This window comes from Dromiciops gliroides, chromosome X (genome assembly GCF_019393635.1).
Source record: "Dromiciops gliroides isolate mDroGli1 chromosome X, mDroGli1.pri, whole genome shotgun sequence".
In the NCBI taxonomy this organism is placed as follows: Eukaryota; Metazoa; Chordata; class Mammalia; order Microbiotheria; family Microbiotheriidae; genus Dromiciops; species Dromiciops gliroides.
In genome coordinates this window covers 39,055,189-39,071,258 of record NC_057867.1, presented here as the reverse complement: position 1 = coordinate 39,071,258, position 16,070 = coordinate 39,055,189, and the positions used below count along the sequence as shown (strand labels likewise).

The 16,070-nt window shown below is 43.2% G+C and overlaps 1 pseudogene; it reads left to right on the top strand.

The window, feature by feature from the left end:
* Positions 1–10,217: 10,217 nt before the first annotated feature.
* LOC122733931 overlaps positions 10,218–16,070 on the top strand; it is a 41,524-nt pseudogene continuing 35,671 nt past the window's right edge.

Below are 16,070 nucleotides of genomic sequence, written 5' to 3'. Positions count from 1 at the left end.
TACTCCCTGGACTTTAGGTTATTATGTAAAAGGGTCCATTTACATGAAGAGGTTTCTATTTAGAGTTAAGTAGCTTCTATACTTAATTCAAGGGCAGTCTTATAGTTTCCTTTGTTCTGTTACCTCATATAAACCCTGTCCTCAGTCCCCATCTTTGGGTATTCATAGCATTCATGCTTTGAGATACTCTGAGTTATAGCTCCTCTGCCCTGATTAAGAACCTTATTTCTCTGATATTGATTGTTTCATTAATTTTTAGGTTAACATGCCACAGGGAGGGGGGAAGAGAGGGAGGGAAGGAGAGATAAAATTTGGAACTCAAAACTTTCAATAAAAAAGTTTATTATTGGGGGCAGCTAGGTGGTGCAGTGGATAAAGCACTGACCCTGGATTCAGGAGGACCTGAGTTCAAATCCAGCCTCAGACACTTGACACTTACTAGATGTGTGACCCTGGGCAAGTCACTTAACCCTCATTGCCCCACAAAAACACCCAACAACAACAACAAAGTTTATTATCTGGATAAAAGAATCTGTCAGCACAGCAAGGCCATTTAGCCTTTTCCTTCTCTTTCTGTTGGGTCAGCTAGGTGGCTCAGTGGATAAAGCACTGGCCCTGGAGTCAGGAGGACCTGGGTTCAAATCTCACCTCAGACACTTACTAACTGTGTGACCCTGGGCAAGCCACTTAACTCCAATTGCCTCAGACAGTCCATATATATATATATATATATATCTTGCCACTGGACCTAGATGGCTCTGGAGGAGAGTAATGTTGGTGATCTTGCACAGCCCTGCCTCACTTAAATCCAATTCACTACAAGGCATGACATCACCATTGATGGAGGAAGCTAAAAGGGTTAACAGATAACCTATTGATATGGGGGGAAATGGGGTACGGGTTAGATCAGGGGTTGGGGTTCTTGGGAATACCTCTTTAAAGAATTACACCCTCTTGCACACAAAAAATAGTTAGAATAAGGTGGTAGTTTATTTAGGAGCAAGGGAAGGGAAGGGTGGGGGGAGGGAAACCACGAAAGAAATCCTTGGACTTTTCATGGGGAGACAGGCACAAAGCACATGGCTCAGAGGTACCAAGTCTCCTCGAAGAGGAGACTGGAAGGTACTTTTATTGAGGACTGATGGGGGTGGACCATCTGCCCGTGAAAAGTTCCTTTAAGTGAGGGTGGACCATCCCCCACTGGTAGTGACTAGAGGAATTGGGTGAGGGGTGGCTAGGGATCCCTCTTCAGAACACAAAGGCCGCAGCCACACCCAAATTTATCTCCCCAGGGTAAGGGAGACCAGAATGAAGGGTAGGAATCCCAAACTAGCTCAGTAAGATTTGGTTCAGCTTATCTCTCTAGGCGTTATCTGTCCTCTGGTTTAGTTTCTCAAGGAGAAGCTTCCTTGATGTGCCCCAGAGAACTTCTGGGGTGCTCTGCACCCCATGAACTATCAACTGTAGCTTAGTGGGTGGAGCCAAGATGGTGGAAGAAAATCTGCGACTCCCCAGAGCTCCTGACAAACATGTCCACACACTCCAAAAATAATGTACATGGGTACTGGAAGAACCCATTGAAAATTAGGAATTGGAAGAGAAAAAGGGAACAGACCATAGGGCATGCGGGTGTGATGGGGGTGGTGGTGAAGGAAGATCCTGTCAGGGAGGGTGGAAAAAGAAGATGGGAAATGAAAAGGCATCACTGGAGGGACACTGGGAGTATTTTTTTATGAAACCCTAGATTAATAGGAGCAAAATGTCCTTCAACTGAACTCCAAACTGAACCCAGGTAGCTAGAGGATAAAAGTCCCTACCTGGTGACTTCTTTCCCCAGGATAGTACATCCCTATCTTAGGAGGAAATCTGGGCGTCCTCCTCCTTCCTTTTTTGGAATCCTGTACTCTTTTTTTTTTTCTTGCGGGGCAATGGGCGTTAAGTGACTTGCCCAGAGTCACACAGCTAGTGTCAAGTGTCTGAGGCTGGATTTGAACTCAGGTACTCCTGAATCCAAGCACCATGCTTTATCCACTAGGAGAACCAGCTGCCTCTCCCACCACGAGCACTGTTCCAATTGTCTGTGGTCCCTTCCCTGTGTCTGTCTCCCTATCCATCTGTGTCTGTCTCTGTCTGAGTGTCTGTTTCTCTCTGTTAGTCTCTGTTTCTTTAGTGGAATTTTTCTTCTAACTGTATCACTCTCCCTCCCACCCCAATCCCTAAGTCCTTTCCTCTTCTTTCTCATTCAAACACTAGATTGTAGTGCTAGAAGGGGCCTGAAAGACCTCAAGTTCATTACTTTAGAACAGGTGGAACTGAGGGTTAAAGCAGGTCCTAAGTGACTTGCCCAGGGTCACACAGCTCTCAGTTTGTGAGTCAGCTTCCACTTCAGACCATCCTGACCCCAAGTTTGAGGATCTGGCCAGCATGACCCCTGACTGCCTCTTTGGCCCCAACCCCCTCCACATTGGCCTCATACTAGTTTTCTCCCTTTTTTCCCTCCACCTGGACCTTTCCTTCACCACCCAGTGGGTGTCAGACATAGATTTGGAATTCTCATCCCCTTCCCTGCAAGTCTGATCCACTGGGAGTCAGTCCTCACTGCGTCCTGCCTCTCCTCAGGCCTTCCTACTCTTCTCTCCTGTCTGCTCAGTGCCCAGGCCTCTCCCTAGGCCTGCCCCATTAGCAAGTGCTTTCTTCCTCTGCTCTTTAACCATTAACTCTCCTCCCACAAACACCCTCTGCTTTCTTCTCTGTGTTTCCTTTAGATGTTCACAATGTTCTCCCTAGTTTTCTCCATTTCTTCCATCCCAGTGTTCTTTTGTTTTTGTCAATCTGCCCCCATCCCTCCTGGGGCCTTCCCTTTGTCTCTCCCCTTTTTCTCCCTCTCTAATGGTATCTTCCTTCCCCATCCCCATCCTCCCTGGTCTCTTCCCTATGCGTTCCCTACCCCTCTTTTTCCAATGGTTCCTTCCCTCTCTGTCTCTCCTTCATTTCTTCCCAACCAGTGGTTCTTTCCCTTTGTCTCTCCCAATGTCCCTCTGGTGATGCCTTTCCATTTCCTCTCTTCTTTTTTCACCCTCCCTGACAGGATCTTCCTTCACCACCACCTCCCATCACACCCGCATGCCCTATGGTCTGTCCCCTTTTTCTATCCCCATTCCTCTTTTTCAATGGGTCCTTTTTCTCTCTCTCTCTTCCCAATCAATGGTCCATTCCCTTACACTGTCTCCTCTCTCCCCATCGCAGTTCATTTTTAGTTTTCTTTCTCCCTTCTCCTCTTTTCTTTTTTTTTTTTTTTTGGTGAGGCAATTGGGGTTAAGTGACTTGCCCAAGGTCACACAGCTAGTAAGTGTCAAGGGTCTGAGGCCAGATTTGAACTCAGGTCCTCCTGAATCCAGGGCTGCTGCTCTATCCACTGCGCCACCTAGCTGCCCCGCTTCTCCTCTTTTCAATGCTATCTTTCTTCTCCTCCCTATATTACCTATACTGTCCTCCTTTTGTCTCCCTTCTCCCCCCATTTATTTCATAAATGTCCCTTGCTTATTTTTCTCTCCTTAATACATGGTGGTTTTTCCTCTGTCCCTCTTCTTCTATCCATACTGATCCCTTCTCACTGTCTCACTCCTTCTCCTTTCTTTAGTGCTATCTGCCTTGTTCTTCCTCTTATCCACCATAGTTCCATCTTTTTGTCCCCCTCTTTCTTTCCCAATGACCCCTTCTCTCTGACTCTCTCCTCTCTTCCTAGTAGTTCTTTCCCTGTATCTCTGTCTCTGTCTCTCTGTGTCTGTCTCTCTATTTTTCTCTTCAGTTGTCTCTTCCATTTGTCTGCAACTCCCCAGGAGTCTCTTCCTATCCCCTTTCTCAAGTGGTCTTTTCCAATTGTTTCTTCCTCTTCTTTCCCCAATTCCTGCCCAACCACTTCTTGGGTTCCACTGTCTGCTTCATCTCCTATGGCCAATGGTCCCCTCCCTTATTTCTTCCATATTCTCCCACCTTGGCTTCTCTCCCACCATGTTTAGTGAAATCTTTCCTTTAACTCTCCCATGTCCCACCATAGTAGTCTCTTCCTCCCTTTCTCTCCTGTCATCCAGAAGAGTCCCCTCCCTTTTCTCTCTCCTTCCTTCTTCCCCAATGAACTTTTCTCTTCACCCCCTCCCAAGTGCTCTGACCTCAATCTTCTCCCATATCTCATGATGGCCTTTTCTCTTTCTCTCTCCCCAAGTACCTAGTAACCTCCTACCCTTACTCTTTTCCCCTCTTTCCCCATTGGTCTCTTATTTTTTCTGAGCAACAGTCTCTTTTTCCCACTATCTCCTTCTATCACTGATGACGTCATTGATGGAAGGGAAATAGTAGCTATAAAATACAGCCACTTTTTTCCAGGAGAGGAAACTGAGGCTGAGAGTTGTGGCCAAACTCACAAAGAATGTGTCTAAATCAAGGTTTGGTTTTTTTGTGAGGCAATTGGGGTTAAGTGACTTGCCCAGGGTCACACAGCTAGTAAGTGTTAAGTGTCTGAGGCCAGATTTGAACTCAGGTCCTCCTGACTCCAGGGCCTGTGCTCTATCCACTGCCCCACCTAGCTGCCCCTAAATCAAGGTTTAAAGTGAGGTCAATCTAAATCCATGTACAAATTTCTATCTACAATGACCTCTAGTTGGCTTCCCCATATGGCCCATTCCCAGTTGAGTTTTCCTTATGTTTCTCTACATATAATCTCACTTCTGGTCCCAGACTACTCTTTTTCACCCCCCTCAACAATGGTTGCTTTTCATTCTCATTTCCACATAAAGGAGACTTTCTTTTCTCTTTCTCTCTCCCTCTCCCTCTCTCTCTCTCTCTCTCTCTCTCTCTCTCTCTCTCTCTCTTTTTGTTTTTCTCTCTCCATCTGGGTCTCTGTCTCCCTTCCCCCAGTCTCTGTCTGCTTCTTGGTCTCATTCTACCCTTTTATCTCTCTCTCCCTTCAGCCCAATGATATTATGTACCTTGGATTTTCTCCCTCCCCTCTTCCCACACTAGTCCCTTCCCTCTCTTTCTCTGACCTCCCCCACAAGGCTCTCATCTCTATTTCACCCTCTCTCTCTATCCCAATAGCAAGTGGTATTTTTCTTCTTTCTCCTTCAATCCCAGAATCACAAATAAAGTCTTAGAAGTGTCTTCAGAAACTGAGACTGAGGGGGTTAAAGTGTTCTGCCCAGAGTCAAGTAGATATTATGTATGTGGGGGTCACATTTTGAAAGCAAGTCATCAAATCCAGCCTCGTACACTTGCACTTACTATCTGTGCAACCCTGGGCAAGTCACTTAACCCTCATTGCCTTGAAAAAAAGAAAAGAAAAAGAAAAGAAGTCATCTAAGTTTCAGGGCCTGAACACAGTAAGACCTGAGTTCAAATCTAGCCTTAGACATTTGCTAGCTGTGTGACACTGGATAAGTCACAACCTCTGTGGGCCTCAGTTTCCTACACTGTAAAATGAGGATAATCGTAGGACCTACTGCAGAGGGCTGTCCTGGGAATCAAAGATCATTTTGATGAAGCACTTAGTAATTTCTGACTCATAGTAGCCACTTAATAAATGCTTGTTTCTTCCCTTCCACTTCTCTGGTCCCTTCTTCCCTTAGGATCTCTCCCTCTACTTCTCTCCCTTTTGACACATAACCTCTGTCAACATTTCTTTTTTTTTTCTTTTTGCGGGGCAATGAGGGTTAAGTGACTTGCCCAGGGTCACACAGCTAGTAAGTGTCAAGTGTCTGAGGCTGGATTTGAACTCAGGTCCTCCTGAATACAGGGCCAGTGCTTTATCCACTGTGCCACCTAGCTGCCCCCTGTCAACATTTCTAAAACAGAATTTTCTCTCTCTGTCTCCTTCACATCATCCAGTGGTCCCTCCTCCTCTCTTCTCCAGTTCTTTCTCTCCTCTGTCCATTCCCTGTGTGCCTCTCCCTTCCTCAAAGGTCTTCTAACTCACACTCACTCTCACACTCATATACTCTCTGTCTCTGTCTCTCTGTCTGTCTCTGTCTCTGTCTTTGCCTGTCTCTGTGTCTGTTTCTCTGTGTCTGTCTCTGTCTGTCTGTCCGTCTCTCTCTCTCTCTCTCTTTCTCTCTCTCTCCCTCCCTCCCTCTCTCTCCCCCACAGTCTAGCCTCCCCTTTATCTCTCCATAGCCTCACTTGGCCCCTTCCTTTAACTCTCTCTTTACTCTGTCCATGGTACTCCCTTCCCTGCATTTCTCTCCCCTGCTCAGAACTTTTCAATAAATCTGCAAATCTCTCTCTACACTAATATGAAGTAGTCTTCTCATCTTCTCTCAGTAAAACATGGAATATTGGAGAGCTTGAAAGGAGCTGAGAGGCTATCAAATCTCGAACCCACATCATTTTGACTCAACTTGCCATGTTCTTGTTGCTAGGAGACTTGCTTTCTCTCCCACCATCCTTGCCCAGTGGTCCCTTCTCTGGTTCGCTTTCCCACTTACTCTCTTTTTTTTTGCCTATTCACTCCCATGGGGCTTGACCTTTTCTCTTTATCACTGATAGGATCATCCATCACAGAGGGACCCTTAATGGCCAATTCCAATGCCATCTTCTGTTTTATTGATGGAAATTCGGGCTGAAAAGAGTTAAGTGACTTGGCCTGCCAGTAATTTTCAGAAGCAAGTTGCTAACTCAGGGTGATTTAACTCCAAGTACAATCTTCTATCTTTTATGGCAAAAAGCTACCTCCCAGGGGCAGCTAGGTGATGCAGTGGATAGAGCACCGGCCCTGGAGTCAGGAGTACCTGAGTTCAAATCCGGCCTCAGACACTTGACACTTACTAGCTGTGTGACCCTGGGCAAGTCACTTAACCCCAATTGCCTCACCAAAAAAAAAGCTACCTCCCAGACCATTCCCTTCATCCTCAGATGTAACCCCTACTAAGTCATTCAGCTTCCTTGACATTGCTTTCTTCCTTCTCTCCCTTTCTAATTACCAATTATTATTTCCCCCTCTCTTTGTCACACCCTATCTTTGTGTCCTCCCCAAACTGCCCCCAAGTGCTCTTCCTTCTATCTTCCTCCTCTCCTCCCCTGTTGTCCATCCCCTTTCATTTTCCACCTCTCCTTTGTACACAATGGGGCTAGACCTGCTCCTTCCCCTTGTCTCCACTCCCCAGAAGCCTTTGGCAGCTTTGAGAGTCTCTCTGCCAGCACAGCAAGGACATTGGGCCTTGTCCTTCTCTTTCTGTCACTTATTGATCACAATTTGAGAGCTAGTATTATGGAACTAGAGCACCCCCGAAGTTTTCTGGGGTACATCAAACATCCTTCTCCTTGAGAAACTAAACCAAAGGACAGACACACCTAAAGAGATAAGTGGAACTTGATTGCCAACTGAGTTAGCTCCGGGATCACCACCCTTCATTCCAGTCTCCCTCACCCCTGGGGAGATAAGATTAGGTGTGGCTGCAGCTTTGTGGTATGAGGAGTAGAGAGATGGATTGAGAGATCCTGAGCCACCCCTCACCTAACTCCTTCAGCGGCCCTCCCTCAAGAGGGGAACTTTCCACAATCAGACCTCATCAGACCACCATTGGACCTCTATAAAAGTATCTGCCTATCTCCTGCTCGGGGAGATTAGTATCTCAGAGCCATGCTCTATGCCATGCCTTTCTTCCCATGACAAGAAGTCCAAGGATTTTTCTCTTGGTTTCCCTTCCCTTGCCCCTAAATAAACTACAATTTTATTCTATTGGATTTGTGTGCAAGAGGATGTAATTCTTTAAAGAGGAATTCCTAAGGATCCCAAACCCCTAACCCCTATCCCAAAACCCCTACCTTATTTAACATAACATAACTGGTGCCCAACGTGAAGGGTACAGGAAATTTCCTCTTTCCTCTTGGCACACAAAACCTGGAGGTAGGAACCTCCCTTCTGGTTTTCTTTTCTCCCTCTTCCACCTGACTTGCCCTCCCCTTTGAGTCACAGAGAGGTAGAGATGGTCAGCTTTTGCACAAGACAACAACGGGCAGCCTGGGTCTCCCTCCCTCACCAAAAGCTCAGCCAGACATCTGAACCATGCTCAGACCCTCGGACTCCATGTTTCTGAGTAAGAACTTTTATGTTTGTCTATCCCTTGCCAGCGCTCTGCTCTTCCATGAGACAGGCAGCCAGTATCTTTCTCCCTTGAGAAAGCAACCTAACATCTGAACCACATTCAGACCATTCTCCTTAGACAGGACAATATCTGGGTACAGCCATGGGGCAGAAAGAGAGTGTACCAAAAGGCTCACCGCTGGGGTGCATCCTAAGAGATTGGACTAAATTAGAACTTATAAATTTGAGAAAGAGATGCTTGATCTATTATTGTAACAATCTCTGGCCAAAGTATCAGTTAGGATTCCAAGAGAACTGGCCTTTGCATGGAACTCTTAACTATAAGACCATTTTGCAATTGGACAAGTTTTGCAGGCTTGAAGGGAAATGGACAGAGATTCCATACATTTTTGTCTTTATGGCTTTAAGCCAGAAGTCAGAAGGAAAGGAACAGAACAGAATATTCCCAGCAAAACCAACTGAATCTAAGGAGGCTCTGGGTAACCCTAAAACACCTTCCTCACAGGAGGCTCAGGAATTAAATGATTTATTGGATGCTGTCCTCTTGCTGGTAGAAGATCACTGCAAGTCCAAGTGATTAGCTAAACTTTCTGGCACACCCTCCTCCTCTGGGACCCCATCCCCTCCTGCTCCTCAGCCTCATTCCCTATCTGTTTCTCTCTTCACTTCTTCCCTGACTGCTTCCATCCCTATGGGTCAACCACTGTCATACCACTCTATGATGGAGACTCCTCTTTGCCCACCGGCTGATCTCAGAACCAATCACCTGTGCCATCCACAGCCAAGCTCCTGCCACACTGGGAGTGGACGTCAGTATTCTTCTATTTGCCCCACCCAGCAGTGGTGTCCACAACCTATCCAGCTGTACCCCTCACAGCTGTACCCCTGTCACAATCTGAGGAGGGCTCCAATACATTCCCTATTCTCCTATTTTTTTTTCATTCAGCAGCCACTCCCATCTGCTTTACCTAATCTGCAGTTGCCTACACCTATTCCCCCAGTCTCCTTTACCTCTCCTCCCCTCACCCCACAGCCAAAGACTGCTTGCTACCCCTCCCCCACCTACTCCACAGACTAATCGGGCTCCTCCATCTGACCCTCTGCATGTGACTATACCTATTCCATCAGCCCCCAGGTTGTCTCCCCAGCTGACTTCAACCAGGTCCCTACCAGCATCTTCCACTGCTCCCTGGCTTCCATTAAGAGAATTTCCCATTGGGAAGGGTGCAACCCTAATACATGTTCCTTTTTCCATGAGCAGTTTATCTCAGATTAAAGAGAAATTGGGGTGTTACTCAGAGAACCCCACAAAGTTCATAGATGGCTTTAAGTCTGTGACAATGCAGTTTGACCTTTCCTGGACTGACTTGCAAATTATACTTGCCAGTTGTTGTACGCCTGATGAGAAAAAAACAGATGTGGGACCTGGCTGTACAAGTGGGTGAAGAATACTTGCAGGTTGGAAATTGGGCTGGGGTTCCTGAAACTACAGCTGTTCCAGTGGTAGACCCAAGATGGGACTATCATAATAGAGAAGACAGGGCTCGTAGAAACCACATGGTCACCTGTCTGGTTGAGGGAATGAGAAGGGGGGTTAAGAAACAAGTCAATTATGAGAAGGTGAAGTAGATAACACAAGGGCCAGAAAAAAAACCCAGCTCTTTTCATGAGTCGCCTCATGGACTCTCTGAAAAAATATACTAACCTAGATCCAGAAAGGGATGTAGGAATAACAGTCCTCAATATACATTCTATCAGCCAATCTGCTAGTGACATTAAGAGAAAACTCCAGAAACTCCTTGATGTTGCTTTTAAGATTTTTTTTTATAACAGGGACCTTGCAGTAGCCAAAGAGAGAAACGATGGCTCGTGCCCGCTCCACAGAACAAGCCTCGCTAATAGCAGCAGCATCACATCTGCTACCAGCAGATCTCTAGGTAGCTAAGATTCTGGCAGCTGCAGTAAACTGGGACACAGGAGTGGGGGATGCCCCACAAAGGTGAGGCCACCTCCCCTACCTCCTTGTCCCCAGTGCAGCCCCCAAGAGGTTGGCTGAGCAAAAACCCAGCTTCCTGCAGTTCGGTCTTCTGGCCAGCCCCTTGTCACTGACACCTCCAAGCCCATGGCCAAGCTGGACATAGGAGGTATGTCTATGGATGACTCAGGGGAGACCCTTGTCTTACTCTCTCATTCAGGTCCTACTATTCCATCAAGGCTACAGGTTGTGGGGAGTTTAAGGGGAACAACCCTTAAATGTAGGCCAACATTGTCTTTAATGGGTATGCATGAGGATCAGAAATTCCTTCATCGGGGGCGGAGCCAAGATGGCGGAGAGGAAGCAGCAAGCTGCCTGAGCTCTCCTTCTGTTCCCTCAAAACGAACATTAAATCAAGCCTCTGGACGGATTCTGAAACTACAGAACCTGCAAAGAGACAGAGAGACACAGTCCTCCAACCAGAGATAATTTAGAAGACTTCAGGAAAAGGTCGGTCTGACTCGGGCAAAAGGGAGGCCCAGCGCAGGGCAGCAACCCAGCGCCGAGGGGGTCGGGGCAAATCAGCAGGAGCTGCGGGTCACAGCCGAACAACTGAGGCTCCCGGAACCTGGTTCAAAAATCTGGTGGCCAAGAAGGACAGTGGAAAAACTTACCTGCACCGGCCGAGAGGGCCACGAACGGCGGGATCAGACGCCGGGGTCTGGCGCCTGGCTGGCCGAGCACAATCAGACAGGAAGTGCAGGACAGGGGATCTCCACACACCATAAAGGCCTCAGAGTAAAAGCCCGGTCACACAGCACCTATACACCTGCACAAGAAGCCCAAAACAGGGACCCTGGTGCCCCCAGAGCAGACCTCAACTTAAAGAATAAATAAATAAGCTGCAATAATGAGTAAGAAGCAAAAAAGAGCCCTCTCCATTGAGAGCTTCTGTATCAATAGGGAAGAAGCCAACACAAACTCAGATGAGGACAATAGCCTCAAATTGTCTACATCTGAAGCCTCACAAGGGAAGGTGAATTGGTCGCAAGAACAAAAAGCCTTCCTGGAAGAGCTCAAAAAGGATTTTAAAAATCAATTGCAAGAGGTAGAAGAAAAAATGGGGAGAGAAATGAAAGCAACACAAAAAAACTATGAAAAAAGAATCATCAGCTTAGAAAAGGAAGCTGAAGAAAACAAAGCCTTAAAAAATTCATTTGGCCAAATGGAAAAAAAGCTGCATAATCTCACTGAAGAAAACAATACCTTAAAAAATTCACTTAGCCAAACGGAAAAAAAGGTACATAATCTCACTGAAGAAAACAATACCTTAAAAAATTCACTTAGCCAAATGGAAAAAAAGGTGCATAATCTCACTGAAGAAAACAATGCCTTAAAAATTAAAGTGGGACAGTTGGAAGAAAAGGGAATCCATGAGACACCAAGAATCGGTCAAGCAGAATAAAAAAAATGAAAAAATAGAAGAAAATGTGAAATACCTCATTGGAAAGACAACTGATCTGGAAAACAGATCGAGGAGAGACAATTTGAGAATCATTGGACTGCCTGAAAGCCATGACCAGAAAAAGAATCTAGATACCATATTCCAGGAAATTATTAAGGAGAACTGCCCTGATATCATAGAATCAGAGGATAAAATCATCATTGAAAAAATCCATCGATCACCTCCTGAAAGAGACCCCAAAAGGAAAACTCCAAGGAATATTGTAGCCAAATTCCAGAATTATCAGGTGAAGGAGAAAATACTCCAAGCAGCCAGAAAGAAGCAATTTAAATATCATGGAGCCACAGTCAGGATTGCTCAGGACCTGGCAGCTTCAACATTAAAGGACCGCAAGGCTTGGAATATGATATTCCGGAAGGCAAAGGAGATTGGATTGCAGCCGAGAATCTATTACCCAGCAAAAATGTGCATTTTCTTTCAGGGGAAAAGATGGACATTTAATGACATTGGGGACTTTCAATATTTCCTGGTGAAAAGACCAGAACTGAATAGAAAATTTGATCTCAACATACAAGACTCAAGAGAAGTTTAAAAAGGTAAACAGAGGGGGAAAAAAAAAGTTACCCTATTAGGTTAAACTGTTTATATCCCTACACAGGAAGATAATACTCATAACTCTTAAGAACTGTAAAGGTATTTGGGCAGAGAGAAGGACTTTATATAGAGGGTATAAATATAAATTGTCTTTGATGTGATGATACAAAAGAATTAAGGAGATAAAAAGGGAGTCTATGGGGAGGAGAGGAAAGGGGAAGTGGAATGGGATGAATTATATCATATGAAGAGGTGGAAAAAAACCTATTATAATAGAGGGAAAGAAAGGAGGGGGGAACATGGTTTCAACCCTATTCTCATTAGATTTGACTCAAAGAGGGAATAACATATACGTTCATTGGGATAAAGAAACTTAACTCACTCTTTAGGGAAACAAAAGGGGAAGGGAAAGGGGGGGACTGAGAAGGGAGGACAAAAGCAAGGGAGAAAAGGGTAAAGAAAAGAGAGGGGGGTGATAAAAAGGGAGGGCAGATTGGGGGAGGCAGGGGTAAGAAGTAAAACGTCGGTGAGGAGGAATAGGGTGAAAGAAGGGGGGAAAAGTACAAAGGGGGTAAATAGAATGGAGGGGAATAGACAGTCAGTAATAATAACTGTGAATGTGAATGGGATGAACTCTGCTATAAAACGGAAGCGAATTGCAGAGTGGATTAAAAACCAGAACCCTACAATATGCTGTTTACAAGAAACACATTTGAAGCAGAGAGATACACACAGAGTAAAGGTAAAAGGCTGGAGCAGAATATATTATGCCTCAGCTAAAGTAAAAAAGGCAGGGGTAGCAATCCTTATCTCAGACAAAGTGCAGGCAAAAATAGATCTCATTAAAAGAGATAAGGAAGGAAATTACATCTTACTTAAAGGTACTATAGATAATGAAGTAATATCAATATTGAATATGTATGCGCCAAGTGGTATAGCATCCAAGTTCTTAGAGGAGAAGTTAAATGAGTTACAAGAGGAATTAGATAGTAATACTATACTAGTGGGGGATCTGAATCTCCCCCTCTCAGAATTAGATAAATCTAGCCAAAAAATAAATAAGAAAGAAGTGAAAGAGGTGAATAGATTACTAGAAAAGTTAGACATGATAGATGTCTGGAGAAAATTGAATGGGGATAGAAAGGAATATACCTTTTTCTCAGCAGTACATGGCACATTTTCAAAAATTGACCATGTATTAGGGCACAAAAACATCATAGTCAAATGTAGAAAGGCAGAAATAGTAAATGCATCCTTCTCAGATCATGATGCAATAAAAATTACATGTAAGAAAGAGCCAGGGAAAAGTAGAATGAAAATCAATTGGAAACTAAATAATTTCATTCTAAAGAATGAATGGGCCAAACAAGAAATCATAGAAACAATCAATAACTTTATCCAAGAGAATGACAATAATGAGACAACATACCAAAATCTATGGGATGCAGCCAAAGCAGTGCTTAGGGGAAAATTTATAGCTCTAAATGCTTACATGAATAAAAAAGAGAAAGAGGAGATTAATGAATTGGGCATGCAACTTAAAAAGCTAGAAAAAGAACAAATTAGAAATCCCCAATTAGACACTAAATTAGAGATCCTGAAAATTAAAGGAGAAATCAATAAGATTGAAAGCAAAAAAACTATAGAACTAATCAATAAAACTAAGAGCTGGTTTTATGAAAAAAACCAATAAAATAGATAAAATACTGGTTAATTTGATTAAAAAAAAGAAAGAAGAAAACCAAATTACCAGTATCAAAAATGAAAAGGGTGATGTTACCACCAATGAAGTGGAAATTAAAGCAATAATTAGGAAATATTTTGCCCAACTGTATGCCAATAAATTTGACAATCTAAATGAAATGGATGAATATTTACAAAAATACAAACTGCCCAGGTTAACTGAAGAGGAAATAAAATCCTTAAATAAACCCATATTAGAAAAAGAAATTGAACAAGCTATTAATGAACTCCCTAAGAAAAAATCCCCAGGGCCAGATGGGTTTACGGGTGAATTTTACCAAACATTTAAAGAACAATTAATTCCAATATTATACAAATTATTTGGAAAAATAGATGAAGAAGGAGTTCTACCAAATTCGTTTTATGACACAAATATGGTGGTGATACCAAAACCAGGCAAAGCAAAAACAGAGAAAGAAAATTATAGACCAATCTCCCTAATGAATATTGATGCTAAAATCTTAAATAAGATATTAGCAAGGAGATTACAGCAAGTGATCACCAGGATAATACACTATGACCAGGTGGGATTTATACCAGGAATGCAGGGCTGGTTCAACATTAGGAAAACTATTAACATAATCAACCACATCAATAAGAAAACCAACCAAAATCATATGATTATCTCAATAGATGCAGAGAAAGCTTTTGACAAAGTACAGCACCCATTCCTAATAAAAACACTAGAGAGTTTAGGAATAGGGGGAGCTTTCCTTAGAATAATAAACAGTATCTACCTAAAGCCATCAGCAAGTATTATATGCAATGGAGATAAATTAGAGGCCTCCCAATAAGATCAGGGGTGAAACAGGGATGTCCATTATCACCCCTATTATTTAATATTGTCCTAGAAATGTTAGCTTTAGCAATCAGAGAAGAGAAAGGAATTAAAGGAATTAGAATAGGCAAGGAGGAAACAAAACTATCACTCTTTGCAGATGATATGATGGTATACTTAAGGAATCCTCGAGAATCAAGTCAAAAATTACTTGAAACAATTAACAACTTTAGCAAAGTAGCAGGATATAAAATAAATCCACATAAATCATCAGCATTTCTATACATGACCAACAAAGTCCAGCAGCAAGAGATAGAAAGAGAAATTCCATTTAAAGTAACGGTAGGTAATATAAAATACTTGGGAGTCTACTTGCCAAGACAAACCCAGGAACTCTATGAACACAACTACCAAACACTCTTCACACAAATCAAATCAGATCTAAATAATTGGAAAGATATCAATTGCTCATGGATAGGCAGAGCTAATATAGTAAAAATGACAATACTGCCTAAATTAATTTACTTATTCAGTGCCATACCAATCAGGCTACCTAAAAATTATTTTATACAGCTAGAAAAAATAATAACAAAATTCATCTGGAAAAACAAAAAATCAAGAATCTCCAGGGAAATAATGAAAAAAAATTCACAGGAAGGTGGGTTAGCGGTACCAAACCTGGAGCTTTACTATAAAGCGGCAGTCATCAAAACTATCTGGTACTGGCTAAAAAATAGAGTGGTAGATCAATGGAATAGGCTAGGCTCAGGAAATGCAGTAGTAAATGACACTAGTAATGTAGTGTTTGATAAACCCAAAGACTCCAGCTTCTGGGATAGGAACTCAGTATTTGACAAAAACTGCTGGGAAAACTGGAAGATAGTATGGCAGAAATTAGGCTTAGACCAACATCTTACACCTTATACTAAAATAAGGTCAAAATGGATACATGATTTAGACATAAGAGGTGATACCATAGGTAAATTAGGAGAGAAAGGAATAGTGTACCTATCAGATCTTTGGAAAGGAGAACAGTTTTTGACCAAACATGAGATAGAGTATATTATAAAATGCAAAGTGGATGATTTTGATTATATTAAATTAAAAAATTTTTGTACAAACAGAAGCAATGCATCCAAAATTAGAAGGGAGGCAGAAAGCTGGGAAACAATTTTTGAGGCCAGTGCTTCTGATAAAGGCCTCATCTCTAAAATATATAGGGAATTAAATCAAATTTATAAGAATCCAAGTCATTCCCCAATTGAGAAATGGTCAAAGGATATGAACAGGCAGTCTTCTGATGAAGAAACCAAAGCTATCTATTCCCATATGAAAAAATGCTCTAAATCTCTAATGATTAGAGAGATGCAAATTAAAACAACTCTGAGGTACCACCTGACACCTATCAGATTGGCTAAAA